Source organism: Vespula vulgaris, chromosome 8, assembly GCF_905475345.1.
Source record: "Vespula vulgaris chromosome 8, iyVesVulg1.1, whole genome shotgun sequence".
NCBI classification, from domain to species: domain Eukaryota; kingdom Metazoa; phylum Arthropoda; class Insecta; order Hymenoptera; family Vespidae; genus Vespula; species Vespula vulgaris.
Genome location: NC_066593.1, coordinates 2,640,576 through 2,656,201, shown reverse-complemented (window position 1 = coordinate 2,656,201; position 15,626 = coordinate 2,640,576). Strand labels below are relative to the sequence as shown.

The following is a 15,626-nucleotide window of genomic DNA, read 5'->3' as shown; positions in this document are numbered from 1 at the left end:
AGATGAAGGAGGAGTAGGATAGGGTAAAAGTAACGCTAAGGCAATATCACAGTCGACTAGCGCGAGCCATCTCGGCATACTAAGCGAGCCGGAGTGATTTTTAAAACAGAAGAGAAGAACGCCCGCGGGATCTTAAATAACCGTTCCAGTAGCAGCTGCTGGTAGGAGGACAAGAAAGAGGAAGGAGGAATAGCGAGGGCCTGTCTCTCGCGAAGAAATCAAGCTTCTGTGTCGAGGATTCGGGGAGGAAATATTCCGTACGAACGGCCACGAAGGGGAGAGTGACAGCCCGGGAAATTGGAAAATTGAACTCGAACTCTCTGAGAATCCGTCACTACTGAAACGTTTCCACTACGCTACGAGTTCTTACTCCTTCGTTTTACGTACACGACAATTTTTGATTCCTTCGAACGTTTGTAGTATGTTCTTCGCAGGTTATGGATCATTCTTAATATTTCTTATAGAATTTTTAAAGGATCTAAACAGATTTTCATTTCTGAGCTTTCGCGGAATGAGTTAGCAGGATAAGCGATAAATGTCTCCCGTCTTAATTTTTGTTGTCACTGTTTGCTAAGTAACGTTTCTCTTTACCAGTAACACCGTTCTCTATAATATTAGATTTTTGTTCGATTAGCTTATAAACACATATAGACTGTACTGTACTATGATCGAGAAAAACAATATTGTTCGAATCGAAGAATCATAAACGTTTTTAAACCTATTGGCTTCCATTGTATTGTTTGATTCACCGTATATATTGAATGAACGCTGTCTGTTTCCTTCGTCCATATCTTTCCCACTAACCGTGAAAACGATGCTCTTTCTATCTCCACCGTTTCCCTCTACATTGATATTCATTGCTCGATAGATACTTGCATTCTATTTTATAATAGCTATTTATACGAACCTTTCAATTCGTACAGGAATATGTTTTATCGATAGCGCGAAAATGGAATACACGACTGGATCGGAATATCGAATGATCGTCGACGCAGGTTTCAGTGACATTCCTATAAAAATCACGTCCCCAAAAATTCTAATGCCGCTTTAGTCAATGTCGTATGATTCGGAGCTTACAAAATATGTGATACGAAATAAATCTTCTTATTACGACTTGAATATTTTTCTTATATTTCTTTTATAATTTTATAGCCATAATTTAGATATCACGTAATATCCTATTATCTGTAATGCATCGCGACATTAAAAGGATCACGGTGAGATTACCGAAATGAGAATCATCGTCGAAATTCAGTGTCGTGAAGTTAATGCTTACCTTATTTCTTCGGTGCAATAAGTGGGGAGGGAATGAGGTGATGGAAACTTGAACGGAGTCGTTTTATCGATAGCATCGATTAGCTTTGCTCCTTTTAGTCAGTAAAGCGTGCTCGAAGGGTTTCGTGGTAATTATTGGAAAACGTTGTCTAGTACTGTAGATAAGTGACGTAATTAAAGCTACGTGACACTTTTCTTCCTCTCTCTTGCTCCCTTCATTTTCTTTTCCCACAAGTCTCTCTTTCTTTGTCTTCTCTCCCCCTGCCTCTTTATTACTTCGTCGGCTACGGAAATCAACTGTGTGATCTTGCGGTACAATAATTGAAAAACTTTATGACGATCAGTCCTTTCATATTCCCGCGACAATGTTCCCTTTGATAAAAGGACGACGGAAAGTTCATTGTAGAAAAGTATTGACGCATTATCGATTCTCGTAATATCGTTGCTGATCATTCTTCGAACGTTGTTAAAAACGTTTCATAAAGGGTTTATTGCATTTGCCATTTTCATAAAGCTCGAAGCTTTTAAAATGAGTTCTTCTATCTTCTTCATTTTTTTCTTTTTTTCTTTTTTCTTTTTTCTTTTTCTTCTTTTTTTTTTATGTCGAGATCCGACAAAGGATCCCGCACTATTCTTATAGGAAAGTGTCCTTCCGCGGATTTGGCTAATTTTTGAATATGTTATAGTTCTCGTAATTCTGAACAAATGTCTCAATGGACACAATTTGATTCTATGAGCCATTTCCGCGCTACGAGATCTGAAAAGAGGTCCGGATTAAACGGATCAAAAGCGAAGTAAGACTTGCTTCAGTTTTTTACATTTTTCTAACAATAAATCGCACATAAAGTATTTTGTTCTTCATTGTAAATCCTTTTCTTAGGCTTAACAATGAAATATTAGATTGAATTTTTCCATGAAAATCTTACAAAGATTTCCGGTAATAAAAAATAATACTTTATTATTTATTATTTATCACTTTTTGTGGGAGGCACATTTCATAGTTTGAGATATTTTTGAATTCCTCGAAATTCGAAAGGGTGAATTAATTTCTCGAATAACGTGAAAAAGAAAAACCGGCAGCATTGAACGCAACGAAGAAGAAAGAGAGTCAACCCTGAATATAAATTATGCATCGCTCCTTGGACATAAAAAAAAGGAGTCGTATAAGAATTTTCCTCCCGTGCGCTTTTCTTATTCCTTCTTTTTCTCCGCTCTTTCCTTTTCCTACTTTTTAATGAGTCCATGAATTTTCGGTTCGGTGCATTCACGCTAATGCGGTATCAGAGAGAGAGAGAGAGAGAGAGAGAGAGAGAGAGAGAGAGAAGGAGAGAGAGAAGACGAAGATGGAAAAGAGGAGAAGGTCCAACGTATACGTTTCGTGTTTTCTCAACGTCGTCGTACTAATAACGCAAAAATTTATACCGTTGCTTCTGGTTTCTCGTAGCCTTTTCAAAGTAACGTTTTTCCGCATCAGAACTTGTTATATTAACGTTGAGTCCTGTAAGGTCAGGAAAAAGGGAGAGAGAGAGAAAGGATAATATCCCCCTGATTATTTTGAAAGTAGCAAATTTAAACTACTTTCCGAGATATTCCGCTCGGACGGAAAACTGTTTCGTTAAAAAAGATTACCCGTGTAATTTCGAAGATCGAATTATACGAGCAAAACCGACCGTTCTAAACCAAAAAACATACAAAGCAATGATACAGAAACTTACAAATTCGAAAAATAATTCCTGACATATAGTTATAAAATCATAAGGAAAATATATATCTACGTAAAAGGTACATCTAGATTTTATTATTAATATACATGATATAATACGTTTTTTTATATAATATACGTTTTTTAGTCAGTACGTTTCGAAAATAGCAAATGACAAAATTCGTATGGCAATTTCGTTCTCATCGTTATAAGATGACATTTAATTCGATAATACAAATAATTGTTTAATATTTACAATAATTAAAATTATTCGAAATTGTAATATTTACAAAAAATTGAATATTAAAAAAATTTTTTTTTAATTTTTAATAGTTACAAATAATTGGAAAAACGAATTACGGTTAAGATTGAAAGTATCTCCCGTTACCTTCGTTACGGTAATCTTTCACTCATATTAGAGCTATCGGTTACATTGGAAATTGTGATTTCGCTGTCTCCAGAACGAGTCTGTCGCATCGAACAGTATGTTATGTATGATGCTGCTTAATAAATCCAACAGATACAACGTTCGCAATCTGGCCGGCGGACACGTAATCTAGCTTAACGTATGTACCCACTCGATTTTCTCGTACTGCCGCCATGTAAACCCCTCGAACCATCCCTTCCCTAAACCTCTCTCTCTCTCTCTCTCTCTTTCTCTCTGTCTCCCTCTTACTCACCCATTCCCTTTTCACCAATAGTTCTCTCTCTCTCTCTCTCTCTCTCTCTCTTTCCAAGCAAACTGCATACGCGTTGCCTAGAGATATGGATTCGGTCGTGAATATGTGGACCACAATGGATCGCACTTGAAAGTTCCAGCGAAGGTCCACTGGATAGGTAGAAGGGTAAAGAGGGAGAGGTTCGAGTCCGATAAAATTGACCTCTCGATATTCCAGGCCGCGGTAAGCTCCATATCGTTTCATAAGCGAGCGTTTTGCTCTTCAAAAGAGAGTTTTAAGTTCTGCTGAAAATCTTTTTTTTCTTCTCTCTTTCTCTCTCTCTCTTTCTCTCTTTAGTTTTTTTTTATGCATTTCTGAGAACGCTCTTTACTTTCTGTACTTCTTGATAACGCTCAAAGGCATGTTTTAATGTTGATCTGAAAGATAGCTCGAATGACTTTCATCTTTATTCGTTTATAAATCGGTGAATGTATAAAAAAAAAAAAATGAATAAAAAAATGTGTTCGGATGAAATCAAATAACTTATGATTTATCTGGTTAGAACGATAATATCTTTTATCATCTCTGACATCGATATACGTATGAATAATTATTCAAAATAATGAACAAATTCTTTCGGATACCCGAAAATTAAAAAAAAAAATCATGACAATGAACATCCTGTTTCTAATGTTCATTGGTTAATTTGGAAACTTTTTATTGGAATAATTTTAGTTTTTAAATTCTGGCAAGCATCATCCGATTTCATTTCGCAATAATTTTCACGTAAATGAGAAACGTCGGAAAGTGTGATTATTCATACGTATGCATGAATAAAGTTTAAACGAAATTTGTCCTATTATATCGTCTGAAAGTGATAAAAAAAAAGAAAGAAAGAAAAATGAAAAAAAAGAAAAAAGAGAATACAGGTGCAAGACCGGTGGATAATAATTATGTGCATTGTTCAGAAGCTTTCTATAGATATGGACTACATTTTTCCGTTGAGTTTTATAGCGAATAGGCGAAAGGGAAACAAAGAATTACCGGCGTAGGACATTAAAAGCTCGCTAGGAATGTTTCGAGCGGAAAAATCTCCTTTTCCGTGGTCAAGGTTGCGGCGATTCGCAGTACCACGAGTTCTTCCGGCTTCGTGCTGCTTTCCAATTAGCTTCTAGCAACGTTCAGTTGCGGTTTCACGAGAAACCCTTGGTACGCACACCTCGAATTTACATTAATCGTTTTGCGACCGTGATTTTTCTCCGTTGAACTTATGTACATAATCACGTTTTTTGATTCAACGAGCAACGACTTTTCTTCCATACTTTTTTCTTCTTTCCTCGGTTTCTCTCTTCGTTGGTTTATCTACGTTCCTATTTCCCTTTCTTTTTTTCCAACTTAACTAGTAGAGACAGATATGTATATATGTATGAGAGTTCATCTGGTAGCCGACAGTTACTTGTACTATCTGCGTCAGTGCTATCGGTTTGACTTATTTATGACCCCTATATATATCCTTTATTTCTTATTATACATACATACATATATACATGTATCCATTCTATACATATCCTGCAGATGTAATTTTCAAGAATAATGATTGTACCTATCTATGGTTTTTTCTCTACCGCTTCCCCTGGTAGCAGTTTTTTCTTCTATCATCCTCTCATCGAAAGATCAAATTTTTTTTTTACTTCCTATTCTTTCTTTCTCTCTTTCTTTTTTTTCTCTTTTTTTTTTCTTCCCTCGGTCTCTCTTGTCGCGTCAGTGTCGATACATCTCATGGTGCGATTTTTTCGCTGCCGTTGACAGCTGCCAGAACGTTATCGACCACTCGAAATGCAACGAGGGCAAAACGATAGATAACGTACGCCTAACGAGAAAGAAGGAGACATGGATTGGTAAATACAGATGGCGAAATCGAAAGAGTGGACGTGCAAAAAATTGCACAGCCAAGTTATGGGTGCAAAACTGTTTCACGTTTTATCGCCATATATAACTTTGATTCGTCTCCAACAGATATCGTCCATAACTCGATCATTGCGGTCTTTGAGCGACATGTTTGATTTCTTATAGAAAAAACGGAATAAAATTTTTTTTAAATTTATACTTGCATGTAAGTGCTAGCAAAATTTATTATACGAATTAATAAAAAATATTCAGACGATGAATATCTTCGTTTATTAGTCGAACAAATTATTATGATATAAATATATTATAAATTAGAGTAATATCAAATACAAACATTATACGCGTTTCTTATATTTGCTTTTTAAATTTTATTACTTATTACACCAAAAGATCTTAACGATATACTTACGATATAATTTCTTAACATTACATATATAATAATTACCATGTATATATGTATACAAATATGTAATGTTACAATCTCATTCATTATCAAACCCGTTCTGTTATTTCTAAAAAATAATAAATCAAAAAGAATGCAAAGAAACATTCGATGAAAATACGGACGTCAATCCGGTCTGTTTCCGATTTCCTGTTAAACAGCCAAGAAACTAGGTCTTATCTGTAAAATAGGATGATAGGAACAGGGAAAAGAAGTAGAGAAAAAGAGAGAGAAGATAGACAGAGAGAAAGAGAGAAATTCCGAAACCTCATTTCTTATGGCGGCATTACATAAAGCCGACGGATTTAAAATGTATGAGGTGAGCCACGCGACAAGGACGATATTTTATTCAGAAATCGTGGAAGGCCGTCGTGAAGCATTAACGTTCGATAATACGGGCGTTCGAGGGCGCGAAACGCCTTTTTCTTCCTGTAGATGTTCGCGAGGGTTCGCACCCCATTTATTAGTATGGCACGTAAAGTGCGAAGGGTTTCTCGTCATGCAGTAACTCCTGGTAATTTTGACTTTGGCTTTAACTCTACCCTAGTATTTTCGTTACTCTCTCTATCTTACTCACCCTTCATTCTCCGCCACAGAAGGACCCTTCATCGAACGTCGGAAGTTCATATTAGTCCAAAAGACGATAGGGTTGTTACTTTTACGACTTACGAGACTTGTAAGATTCAAGTTTAACACTTAAAGGCTATCGTGGATGATATTTCATCACACGCGGGAGAATTTCATTAAACTATTAAATAGATAGATATCAGATAATATATCAGATAATATAAATATAAAAGAATTTAATGACTGGTAATATTAATATTTTTTCTAGATTTATTTGGATTATTAGTATCGTTATATTATAGATTTAGATCTATGATTTATAAAAAGTTTTATATATATATGTATTGTTATAGTTTCATAGATATCTATTCGCGTATGTAATACAAATATAATCTATTTTAATAATAATAAAAAAAAAAATTGATGCTACCGAAATACGAGATATTACTCATATCTCGTATCTTTATTATCAATATCATGTGAAATACGCGAATGGAATGATAATTTACTGTCGATTCGTTTTCAAGAAGGATAGAATTCCCTCACGCAATTCACATTCTATCGATTACGCTCATTCACAACGATCGATCGAAACGATTTAACATCTCATTAGCATACCTAACGCGCATAGGTACGTATTCCCCGTAAGCTTCGCTTTTGGCTTTTACTCCAATTCTAAGCGCGTAGCGTTGCTAACGAGCACGGAGTCGCTCGATAGATCACTATTAAGAATTGTACGAATCGACAGGATTCTCTGTCTCGCGAAACATTAATTAGCGATCGTTTAACGAACGTGGCTGTAAATCACGTAAAAGGAATCGTTCGTTATAACGAATACGAATATTTTTTTATTTCTACGTTTGTTAAATTGAATGCAAAAAATCCTAAAAAGAATATTGATGTAATTAAAATGTGGAAAACAAGAGCACATATGTGAGTGTGTGTGTGTGTGTATGTACGTCATACTTCCGTTAATTTTAAAAACTGATTCTATAAATAATTCATTCGTATTCGTTCGATTGCAACGTGTTTTATTAGTTTTTACGTACCGTACATCTCCTACGATGATAACAACGAACGTATCCGCCTAGGATATACGTAAATGTGTTTGAATGTGTGTGATATTGTATCTGTGAGAGTAACTCCTTCAACGTCTACTGATATCTGCCTACGGATGTGCATATCTTCCCACATAGGTCAGACTACTGCTTACGGTATACCCCAAGGTCATATTGCCAAGATTCTAGCAGGTATTCCGTAAAACCTGCGGGAATCATAACAAAATATATATTTGTTATATATGTACATATCTTTTTTATAGTTTTTGTTTTATCTCTTCTTCTATAATATTTTTATTTTTATTTATATTTATTTTTACGTTATATTTTACGCATATATTTACGTTTAGTTTCTTTTTTTATTTTTTTCTAACTTAAGCACTCGATATAGCGAGTGAAAGAATCATCGTTAACGAGATCATTAAAATTTCGTTTAAAAACGAACTCAATTCGAGGAAACGATAACTCGTAAATTTACTTTCGATTAAAAAGTTTCTTTCATTTTACGAACAACAACTTGCTTCTAGGAAAGAATACGTTTGTAAGAAGTTTGAAGAACGGCCAACGAAGGGACAGCTGGATAGTTTGTTATTTCCAGTTTCAGAAAAGTTGATTACAATGATACAAAACATAAGAAGAAGATTAAAAATAATAATGTGAAACTCTTTTGATGAGAGAAAGAGGAAATTTAGGGAGAGAGATAAAAAAGAAATAAGGAATACAACGTAGAAAAGGGCTAAGAAAAAATTTACGAAAAAAAGGAGAAGTAAAGAATGGCAAAGAAAGAAAAAGAAGGAGAAATAGAAAGAGAGGAAGAGAAAGAAAAAGAAAGAAGGAGTGAGAGAGAAGGAGAGAGAAAGAGACAAAGGCTGATATGGAGAAAGAGATAGAGGAGCTGGAGATACGTTTCCTTGAGCGTGTATAACTTTCTATGCAAATACCATAGTTCCAGGATCGATTTCACGTCCCAACGGAGTCTACGTTGCAACGTATAGATACATATACATATACATGAACAGATCTGTGGTGGTCCACCTTCACCGCGTATTCCGCATTACGCTTCATTCCGCTCTCGCGTACACGGAAACTCCAGGCGACATAAATTTAAACAAGAAAAGGACATTTTCGTGGACGAACGCGTTACGTTCATCACCGGTAATGGGTACCTCTTGCTTCTCTTTTCACGGTTTATCGAATCGATTTTCACTTTTAACTGAAAGAAACATTTTAGGAGAGAAAGAGAGAGAGAGAAAGATGTTATGTTAAAGTAAATTGATAAATACATATATTACGTAAATATATAATATATTATGAGATTTTGCAAGAGAATTTACAAAGAATGCAAATACGTTTTTACCTGTCAAATTGTAGTTTATACAAGATTCGAAGGATTTGGAAAGTTTGACATTTTTTTAAACTTTTCAAATTTTCTTAATATTTGAGAAACAGCTGGCTCCTGTAGTATGATATATATGTGTGTGTGTGTGTGTGTGTGTGTACGAAGAATACTGTGTGACCATCAATCTACGTTCACGAAAAATATCATTATCATGATCAATCACAAAAGAAATATCAAAGAAATAGCTAAAAGTTTGAAATAGTAAAGAATCAATCAAAATTAGATTAAAGTAGGTAAAATTGTAACCATTACTAATATATTTCATCCAATTGACACTTATTGTTAGTATTATGAATCGAAACGTGCGTTCGAAACTTTTTCTTCGTTTTTTTTTTTTTTTTTGAAACTTTTTATAAATAGGTATCTACATGTATCGAAAAATCTCGTAGAATTGATAGGGTTGATTTTAGAAACTTATTGAACGAAATGATGAAAAAGATAAATTATAAATGTTGAACCAATGAGATGACAATATAGTTTTTCATAGTTGTACATGGAAGAATATATGTACATAGATGTAATAAGCTTACTTGTTTGTTTTTCTTCAGTCGAAAAGATATATCTATACGTTATCTTCAAATTGCCAATTTGCCAACGAACGTTCGAACAAGAATGAGGCCTTTGGAAAAAAAGCTCTGCGTTGCGTCGCGATGGATAGGAAATAGGAAGTAGGAGAAAAGCTTTCCTCTGAATCAACGATAATTACAACGATAATTACATACCTAGAGTTTTACACAACGAAAGCTTGTACTCGTTATTGCATCTCATGTTCCCTGTCGAGATTATAATTAGCTACCTTTAAATGAAAGACTTGTTACTTCATCAAATGTACGTGAAGGTACTAATACGGTTCTGCCTTTCTAAAGAAATTCTTTTTTAAGTTCTTACTACGTTAAAAATCATTTCTCAGTTTAAACAATTGTCGATCATTAGACAAATTATGATTGAGGAACAATAATCGTTAATTACATAACGATCGATCTAACAGAGACGTAGAATTTATATAAAATAGATTTTAACAAAAACTAATGATACTTAATTTATCAAATCTAAGATATAAACTATACATATAATTATCTTTTCAACAAACGATAATCAATAGTTAAAATCAATTAATTTGATTACTCTAGTAAATATACCTTGTACGTTGTAATCAATCGTTACTTTGACAAATTCAATTTTACCTAATCTTTACAAATCAAGAGAGTAATGTTGAAAATTATCGTTGGCCATTTAAAAAGATGAAAGAATGAAATTTAGGCTAGAGGCCTAAACATGTCCCTAAGCCGTGTTCTGGCCAAGCAGGGCTCGCTACTAGGCCGTTTCACGACAAAAGAATCCGACCAGGAAAATGTAGGTCGGCATAAGGTGAAAGACCGGACGTGCTCGCGAAAAGATCTTTCTCTCTTTCTCTCTCTCGTTGTCTTTTTTTTTCTTTCTCTGCCTCCTTCATTCTCTCTCCCTCTGTCTCTCTCTCTCTCTTTCCCCTTCTGTAACTCGAGAGAACGCCAGTGGCGCTTATCTCAAGTACGAGAAGCTCCCGGGCCCGTGGAATATGTAGGAAAAAATTATAAAAAATTCTCTCAGTCATTTTAGGTGCGAATTCGCACGCTCCTGAATGTTTTTACATGTTTGAGCGCTCGTTGTACACGTTTGTCGTTCGAAAACTCAATCCTAATTATACTTGGTCGAGAACCCCGACTAGTAGCGACGTTGCCCATTTATCTCTCAATGGTCTTATTGTAAATTAAAACAGGAAGCAAGCAAAGGGAGGAAGAGGCAAAAAAAAAGAAAAAAGAAAAGAAAAAAGCAGGAAGAGAAAAAAAAAGAACACTAATTACGATCCCTTAAAGAGAACGTTAAGCATAATGATTCACAAGATTATTTACTAATTCTCACTTATAGCTTTAATTTTCTTACTCGTCCACTATGTATTTTACTCGGAATAGATAAAATAGATAATATATTTTTCATCTTATACAATATACACGATATACACCCCGAAGGAATAACGTGAAATAGTGTAACATGTTTAATTATTTCTTAATAGAGAGAAAGAGAAAGAGAGAAAGAAAGAGTTTTACTTAATAATGTATAAAAAAAATATAACAAGGATTAGAACATGTTAAAATGTTTATAACAGTAAATGTTTTAATTAAAAGCACACAAGTTATTTCTTTCCATTTCATCCTTTTGTTTCTCACGATCGAATATTTGCTGTTATGAAAATAGAAAAATCAATAAATAATCGATGAGTTTATCAGTGTAATTGATAAAACGTCATTCGGTAACATTTTATGTTCACGTTGTGTTGAAAATTTACGTAACGTTGGAAAGGAAGGAGGCGTATACGATAAATAACGTTACCGTGTTGCACGTGCATGCGGATTATATGTATAATACAATATTTGCTAGAGACTTTCCAATTTATTTCGGCTGCTATAGCGTAACGTCAATCGAACATTAAATATTTGGGTTAACGAATCAATCTCCCACGCTGTTTCTGTCATTATTCTTTTTTTATGTATAATAATAACAACAACAACAATAACAACAGTAATAATAATAACAGCAAAGGGAAATATGAATGGAAAGAATACTATGAAAATAATCACGATTCTAATTAGTTCTCTATTGTACGTGAAAAGGTTTTTTCAGAAATATGCTATACCAGCTGTTGGATTTATGTTACTGTTATTATTAAAATAATAAAATTTGATATAAATAATTGTTTATAATAAAATATATGCAAGAAAAATATATTTCGTTTATGTAATCAAATAACTAAAAGTTCATTTGAATAATGGATAATCCTTTCATAGAACTCTTTCTCTGTCTCTCTCTTCCTCTTTCTCTTTCTCTCTTTTCATTTAGCAACTTTCCAAGCGAATTCTAAGCAATGTTATCCGAACTGACATACCATTGAGAATCAAGAACAAAGGATTATTTCTGAACGAAATTCCTCTGTCTGTCCACGAAGTTTACTCTCTCTTTCGATAACTTTCGAAAAGTTTCGATCGACCGAATGGCTGAGCTCTCACTCGCGTCCAATTTTAAGCTTGGCTATCGTTCCATTTCAATATCGTTTCTTAAGAATCTCATTATATTGTTTAACAACATTAAATTGGTAATGATTTATTTATTTCTTTTGCTATATATATACATTCAGGTGATTATTTAATTCTCTTTTAATATGTAATCAGATAAATATATTATTTAACTATTAAAAAATAATGCTTCGAAAAAAGTGCTTCGAATAAAAATTCAAAACTACCAAAAACAACAATAACGTATTTGTTCTTTTTATTATTATAGTCATCGACGTTCGATGGTTAATCTAAAAGTTTGAACGAGAACGTATACCGTGATAAAAAAAAAAAATTTCACGGAATTCAAACGCTTTTTGGACTTCTCAAGCTTTCGATTTACATTTCAAATATTATTTTATTTGCTTGACTGAATCCCCTAGCTTTCCCTCGCTATCTCCCTTCTACCTGTTATTTAAAACGGCAGATAAAATATTTCGATTAAAATATTTTATATACGTAGTTCCAATTCGACGTTTCAACTTTGCAACGTTGAGTTTGTGTGTCCCTTCATTTTAACGCAAGCCAGCTCCCTCTCTACCTCAACCAACCAACCAATACACTCTTACCTTCGTCCGAGAGTGCCAACACTTCGGCGTTTATTCGCCAATGAGATTAGCGTTAATTGAATACTGGCAGAAGGGCAGCCTCCGTTCATCGTTTACCTTTGCTTAACGCGTGCTCCACGTATCTGTCCGTGCGAATCTACTACGTAGTAGATCCTTCTCGAATCATCGACAACTTCCTCCAACATGTATCGATTTACCCGCATGAGTCTCGTTCCTATATCTGCGAGCGATAGACCAAACGATAGAATTCCACGAAACGTTCTAACGAAATGTGATTAGGCGTGTTTTCCCATCTCCTTGTGTCCTTGTAAGCGTGTGTTCGTTTCGGGCATCCCATGTCCTCTGACATTTTCTCGATAAATTATAATATTAGTTTTCTTATATAATCTCGATAGTAATATATAAATATAAACTAGTCGATCAATATTTCTTTAACGGTATAAGTAAGAAAGTAAAAAACATGATAAAGATTCTTAATTAATCTAATGTCACGATTGAAAATACAATAATATAATTATGTTTCGATTCGCGTTACTTCTCTTCTTCAATGGATTTCTTGATTTTGTTGACTCGTGGAATTTTTCTTCTCCTATTATTTTTTTATTATTTTTTTACATCAATATATATATATATATTATATATATTTATTTATTACATTTTATTTGATCACCTTATATCAATTATTTTGAACTGTGTCGTTAATTGACATATATAGTTGAAATATTGATTCGACTATAAGAGAGACGACAGCGTTCGAGTTTCTCTCGATCGATTAAAAAACCACCAAGTACGATGTATTCTCAAGACCATCTCGAGTAAAAGTTAAACTCTCGTGGGAGCTCTTTCGAGATTCCTGTTCGTCACAAGGCGTTGAAATAGAGTGCAAAGATAACATCGTGCCCGCGAGCATTATGATATGAACGAGCTGCTCGATCGTTGCAACGCGATACGATTCATACGGCATCGGAGCGAAGGAAGCAAGTGAAGAGATTTATCTTCTCGAGACTTACAAACGTCTTCTCCTGTCGCTCTCTGTCTCTCTCTCTCTCTCTCTCTCTCTCTCTCTTTCTCTCTCTTCCCTATGTCTCTCTTTCTCTTTTTCTTTCTTGACACTTGCTTACAAAATGATAGCATGAGTTTTAACTCTTTTAAAACTATTCTTACGGCATCTCATTCTTATAAAGATTAAGAATATCAATCAATAATATCATTAAATTGATAATATCATTAAGCGAATCGTCGATATTTCGTTTTTCGATCTTAATTACATTCTCCTTCATCACTCTTTCTTTCGAAACCGTAAACTGCTCCCTTTTAAGAGTATTATATATTTGATTCATTGGCACATTAAATTATTACTGTTATTTGTATTAACGAATGTAATGTATACGATGATTCACATTAAATTTGGAAAATGTAAATATATTTGGAGAGAGAGAGAGAGAGAGAGAGAGAGAGAGAGAGAGAGAGAGAGAGGAGAGAGAAATGGATTACTTTTGATAATAAAAAAATAAACTTTTCAAGTGGCATACATTCATTTGAAAGGATTAATATAATGGTAAAAACTATTACTCAAAGGCCATACTTATTTCTGAAAATATGGATATTTTTCATATTCCTTGATATGGAATTTTATTTATAAAAAAAAGTTGTAAACCAGATAAAAAGCAAGTTCTAAAAGTTCTTATAATTATCTCGAATAATCGTAATCAGGAATATAACAAATGTGTTTCTCAACTTTCACTTTTAGATCTTCAAAAAAAAAAAAAAAATTACGATAACCCGAAAACTCCTCGATATAGTTTTTTTTTCTCATCAGTATAAGGGAAGTCAAGAGATATCTAGGGGTATGAAGGGATGTTAGAGAGATATCATCATCAGGACGTTTCCTGAACGCCCTCGAAAATCACGGAGTCCGATGCTAATGTCCTGATACGACATCTAAGGCCACCAGACGACAGGCTAGATATCCCCAGTATCTCCTTGGATGTGGAGAAGACATCTTGAGAAAGGGAGAAGGGGAGAAAAGGGAGATTGCTTACCACATGGCAGCCTAGAAGCAGCATGCGTCTCGATAGTATTTCTTGTCCGTACGATGTACGAATTTATCTGTGATTGTGGCAGCGGTTAAGCCCCATGAGAATCGGACCGTGACGTAAGTTATTGGTTTGCGGAGAAAAAGGAAAGAAAAAAAATTATTAACGATCATCACAAACAAGCATGTTTTTTTTACGTCCTTACGTATATTCCGAGAGTATCAAAAAAGATCTGGGATATTTAATGAGAATGAAAGACGAAAAAGAAAAAGAAAGAAAAAAATAAAACTAAAAAATAGATACGAATAAAAAAGCAAAAAGAAGAAAAAATGAAAGATAAAAATAAAGAACCTTCTCATTTGTCTCACTTCCTTACAAAAGCTCGTAACAAATCGCGAGATTACTATGCCATTTAACAGATTATAACATGTATGCTAATAGTGATAATATTGTAAGAGTTGGAATCTTTAGATAGGTAAAAACGTAGATAGAAGGAAGTTCTTCTCTATGAAAGCATTCTTATCGATGGGTCATTCAAACGAGAGCTCGAAGTCGGCCAAAGCCGCGTTTGCTCACTTCGTCGAGTGCTGATAGAAAAGATACGATCCGGCCGTAACGTCGTTGATCTTTTCGAGGTTACGACGGTTCTCGATAATAAGAGAAGCACATGGACTCGATTTCGAGAGAAATCCAATCGCTTTACTAGAAGGGTAGGAAAGAGAATCGAGTTTGGAGTAGCACGGACAATGATTGCCACCTCCACTTTGCTCTCCCATTCCTTCTTTCCTCTTTCTCGACTATTGCGATCACCCCTTGAAACACCTCACGGGGTGCGAGGACTCGAGCCAAGATTGGTTCGGGAGTAAAAACGATTTCGTGGCTCCGCCACGTGTATTGGCGAGATAATACAAAGGTCGATTCGCGA

The 15,626-nt window shown here is 34.5% G+C and overlaps 1 protein-coding gene across 7 annotated transcripts in view; it reads right to left on the bottom strand.

Annotated features, from left to right (window-relative positions):
- LOC127065600 (neuroligin-4, X-linked-like) overlaps nt 1-15,626 on the bottom strand; it is a 219,171-nt gene that overhangs the window by 195,205 nt on the left and 8,340 nt on the right. Inside the window, exon 3 of one of the 7 annotated variants that reach the window (XM_050998162.1) lies at nt 7,603-7,817. The exons of the other annotated variants lie outside the window; for them this stretch is intronic. The gene's annotated coding sequence lies outside the window, so the exon portion shown is untranslated. The remainder of the gene's footprint in view (nt 1-7,602; nt 7,818-15,626) is intronic. 7 annotated transcript variants of the gene reach the window in all.